This window comes from Oryx dammah, unplaced genomic scaffold (assembly GCF_014754425.2).
Source record: "Oryx dammah isolate SB20612 unplaced genomic scaffold, SCBI_Odam_1.1 HiC_scaffold_25, whole genome shotgun sequence".
NCBI classification, from domain to species: domain Eukaryota; kingdom Metazoa; phylum Chordata; class Mammalia; order Artiodactyla; family Bovidae; genus Oryx; species Oryx dammah.
The window spans coordinates 62318750-62323614 of record NW_024070209.1 but is presented as its reverse complement, the minus strand read 5'-3'; the positions used below and the strand labels follow the sequence as shown (position 1 = coordinate 62323614).

The 4865-nt window shown below is 42.0% G+C and overlaps 1 long non-coding RNA gene across 1 annotated transcript; it reads right to left on the bottom strand.

The window, feature by feature from the left end:
* Positions 1-2064: 2064 nt before the first annotated feature.
* On the bottom strand, positions 2065-4520 carry LOC120851339. Its single transcript, XR_005718286.1, has 2 exons — positions 4087-4520; positions 2065-3357 (listed from the first exon to the last, which is right to left on the bottom strand). It is a non-coding gene; the product is annotated as an uncharacterized LOC120851339 (long non-coding RNA).
* Positions 4521-4865: the final 345 nt, after the last annotated feature.

Genomic DNA, 4865 nt, shown 5'->3' with positions numbered 1-4865 from the left:
TGTTTAAATTCTTCAAATCCTGTTACAAGTTGGAATGGTTTACACTGAGTTTATGAATACATTTAGAGATCATTAAAATCTTAGTGGCTTCCTCAGTGGCTCAGCGGTTAAAGAATCTGCCTGCAATGACATAGCAGTAGCAGCGGCTGCAGTGCAGGAGATGCAGCAGGAGCCACAGGTTTGATCCCTGGGTCAAGAAGATAGATGCCCTGAGGAAAGAAATGGCACCCACTCCGGTGTCCTTGCCTGGGAAATCCCATGGACAGAGGAGCCTGGCAGGCTACAGTCCATGTGGTCGCAGAGTCAGACACGACTTAGTGACTAAACACACACACATACACACATACACACACAATTATCTTAGTAACGTTACTTCATCCTATCCACAAACATTATACACACCCTTATTTAGGTCTCCTTTGAAGTCTTTAAATTGCATTAACGTTTTTTCTTTAGTCTGTTTTTTTTAGGGGGCTGCACCACGCAGTGTGCAGAATCTTAGTTTCCCAACCAGGGATCGAATCTGCATCCCCTGCAGTGGAAGGGCAGAGTCATAACCACTGGACTGCCAGGGAAGTCCAGTATTAACATTTTTTTTTTCATGAAAGTTTTGTGCATTTTTCTTAGGTTAATCCCGAAGACTTTCAGAGTTTTCTTGCTATTGTAAATAGTATCTTATTTTTACTTTTTAGTACTAGTATGTTAAGTATACTTCTGGTTTTCACGAAATGATTTTGAATTTGGGAATGTTGCTGTATCACGTAGGATTAGGTTTGGCTGTCTGCAACAACATACATGCATACACACACAAACACAATCTAAAATAAGAGTGGCACAAATAAGATGGAGGTGTGTTCAAGAAGTTCCAGAAGTCTGGAGGTAGCTGCTTTAGGGTTGGTGCTGGTACAGAAGGTGCCTTCTTTCTTGTTCCTCTGTGTGTGGTTTCCATATCCAATCTCAGCTCGTGGTCTAAGATGACTGCTGAAGCTCCAGCTACTGTATCTTCATTTCAGATGGCAGGAAAGAGGATGAAGCATACTCTCTCCCTTTAGGAATGTGTGCACCAGATCTGCTTTTAACCCATTGCCTAGAATGTGGCAACACTGAGCTACAAAGGAGGCTAGCAAACATTGTCTTTATTCTGGTTGGCCCCATAAAAAAGTAGTTCTGTGGAAGAAAGAGAAAAAAATTGCTCTCTGTCATTTTGTGGCTTTCTCGTATTATTTCTAATAGCTTATTGTTTCTATTAGGTGTTTTAGGTGGTTGATCATATTATTGCAAAAAATCCCAATTTTATCCCTTTCCTTCTGATTCTTCAATTGAATTTCTTCATCCTTTTATTACAAATCTTATTTTGTCAGCCAGGACTTTCAATATCATTTGAGCAGCTGTGGCAAACTTGTCTTGATCCCATACTTAAATGGAATGTATTAAAGTTAATCCATTAATAATATTTTGCAGTACATTTTTGGTCCTTCATAAAGTTAAGTACATTTCTTCCTATTCCTAATTTTTCTGAAAGTTTCTATTATTAATGAGGGATGCACATTCTCCAATGCTTTCTCTCTTAGCCTTCTTGAGGTAAATATTTGGATAGGTTTTCTGATGTTAAATCACACTTGAATTTCTGAAATAAGCTCTTCTTGATTTATTACATTTTCATGATAAATGGCTAGATAGGTAGCTAGACAGGTATATTCTAAAGAGAGGGAAATGAGTCTCAAGGTTTCTTCTAGTTTTTCTGGAGTAAGAATGTTAGATTCAGTTAGCTAATATTTAGAATTTTTTGCATATATGTTCATAAGCAAATGGGCCTATTCTTGTTCTTTTTCATACTTAGAATCTAATTCTAATTTTTCATTTTTACTGCCTCTGCCTCCTCTTGCTGATTATGACTTTTTAATTCATATATTTTGTAATTTGGATTGGGAGCTAATGTTCATTTGGGCTCTATCTGTAGGAATGCTAATGAAACTTGGGTTGAAACCTCCGTCTTCAATAAAGGATGTACTTTTGCTTCCTGGTCCATGTGAGTTGTATTTAAGCTCTTTCAGATAACAAAAATCTCATATAGCACTTTTATTTTTTTTTGGTAGCCATAACAGTTCTTAGTACATCATTAGTCTCACTCCACTGTTTAGAAAATGATAGTAACAAATCATTTGTACATTGAAATTTGCATTTTGAAACATGACTCCCCCATGTAAAAAATTCTTTTTGTATACTTTGAAATCATAAACTAGTAAGTTTCACACATACTGAGATTTATATATAACATCAATTACAGTGTTATTTTTAAGCTTATACATCTATTTGACTTAGTATACATTTTAAATGGTGTAGTTATAAAGTATACCTATGGTATTTATGAAAGGCAAATTGCCAGTTCACCTTTTTTTTTTTTTTTTAGGGATTACCCTGCTAGTGTATTATACAATCCTGTGCACAAGAAATATAGAAAGGTAAGTGATCACAAAAATGAGAGAAAAAATATATAAGAGAAATATATATAAAATATATGTGGAAAAAAGGAAAGAGATATGTGTGAGAAAGAAAAAAAAGGAAGGAATAAATAAGTAACAGTTCTTAAATTTTCAAAAGAAAGGAATGAAAGGGGGTTTCAAATGAAACATTTGATTTTTTAACATTTATTCATGTCACGGGCATATTTGCTAAAAATGCAGAAGCCCAGGACCAGCCTACAGAGATGATGATTCAGTAGGTCTGAGAGCAAACTCAGGAATCTAGGTGGGCCTAAGACAACCATTTAAGAAATACTGGAATAGGGTGAGCACAGAATTAGAAGATGACACATGGTGGGGATTGGAGGCATGCCAATAACAACTGACAAGGGAGCAACTTCTGCCACAGGAGGCTAACCCTGGCTATTTGGAGATCCTCTGAAAGATCTTCTGGTGTAGTTTAGACTCAAAATCGTCTGTGTTTTTAGTGACATTCATAGTATGTAAGATAACACTATGATCAATTATATTCACCTGAGTCATAAAATGACCTCACAGCAAGAGAAATAAGAAATAGGCTTTCTGAAAGTATCATTAGCACATTCTTAAATGTAGTAGCATAGCCCACACTAGAAATGGAGCTGATTCTTCCCATAGGAGGGATTTAGTGTGTTTCAATCATCACAGGGTGACCTGGCTAAGGGAACACAGCTCCCCTCCTGAGTATCATTATGTCCCGGGATGAGGATGCTGGCGTCCTTGCATTGCCAAACGGCAAAGAAGTTTCAACACACTGAGGGGCAATGCATACACAATCTGGGCACTATAGGAAGTCCGCAGGTTGGTTCATTTTCTTAGGTGGACTCAGTATGCAGGCTGACATCATGGAATAAGGCTAAAATCAGAAAGAGAAGAGGTAAGAGTTGTCAGGCTGAGTGTCACAATTACAGTTTAGCGGAAGGGTTCCTATCTTAAAATGACAGTAATCAAGGCAAGCCTCCCTATAACTAGGGTAAGCCTTAAGGCTTATTGTTCACTTACTACCTCTCCTCTGAATTCCAGACCACTGTAGGTTTTACTCTGATAATCATGGGGTAAAAATGATCTTCCTCCCTTCAAGACCACAAGTCAATCCTGGGTCTTACTCCAGTTGACTTGTCTAAAGAAAATGGATACAGAGTACTCTAAGTGGACTGGAAAATCTTTTTTTCTAGGGATGTGAAATGTGATTTGTCTTTCCTTGGTTTTTTAATAGGAAGCAATTGTCATAAATTTCAATAACCTGCAGAAATGCACTCTGTGGTTAAGAAGGTGGATTTTTGCCAGTGTATTTCTTTTGCCAGCACCTCTGTTCAGGTTCATTAGTGATCCCAGTTACTTTCAAGTACATGTGCGTGCAGGGTTAAGGTGTGTACAATGACTCCTAGACAGTAGGCGAGAAACTGAGAAAAAGCCATAGCTCCGGAGAAATGAGCAGCGAGATCTAGTAATGAGTACAAGGTGTCAGGGTCCAAGGTGAGGAGAGTGGGCAGAGAAGTGGGAGAAAAAGAGTCATGCATGCGAGAGGAAGCTGATATTTACACGTACGAAGCCCACACAGCTTCACTCACGTCAGGTTAAGTACCTTTTCCAGAAACCCAATAAAGAAATGTTATGTATTCAGGAGGTGTTTCAACCTGTCCACACCCTACTCTGACTTCCCCAGAACACAGGCAAGCAAGGAGAGAAATGCCTCCGGTCTTGGCGTCCACCTCCCTCGGCTCCCAGAGCACAGCCCCACAGGACGTCACACGGTGCTGTCTCCGACAGTGGGCACAGCACCGACGGGAGGCAAAGTTTTGATCCGATTTACTCCAAATCAGTCTGCCACTGGGGAGTGGGGTTTAGCCACAGGGGCTCCTAGGCAGCGCCGGCAGAGGCTGAGTAGCAACAGCAGCAGCTTGAAGGCTGAGTAAGGAGCCAGCCTTCTTCATCGCCTCCTCCGGTCGGTGCGGAGTCGGCAGCACAGGCAGTCTCTACCGTTGTCACGCCGTCTGCAGCGCGGCCCCTCCGCCCCCCCCCACCGCACGGCCCCAGCCCTCACACTGTTTGCGTGACTGACCTGAACAGGGCGGGAGGGAGGACCCGGGTGCGGAGGGAGGGGAGGACCTTGGCCCGCCCACTCCTTCCCCTGTGGCTCGGGGCGGCACCTTCTCCTCCTCATTGGGCACACGCTTGCGTCCATCACCCCCAGGCGGCCCTCGGATTGGCAGAAGGCGCACTTCTGGAGCGAGGAGAGCTGAGTGACTCCGCGGGTCTCCGGTGCCTCATCTTTCCCTCCACCGCTCCCTCCCTACTTCAACGTCCACCCACCACTCCCCCCCCCCCCCCTCCCCTTCCCCCCGCCCGGTTAGCGGCAGTGTC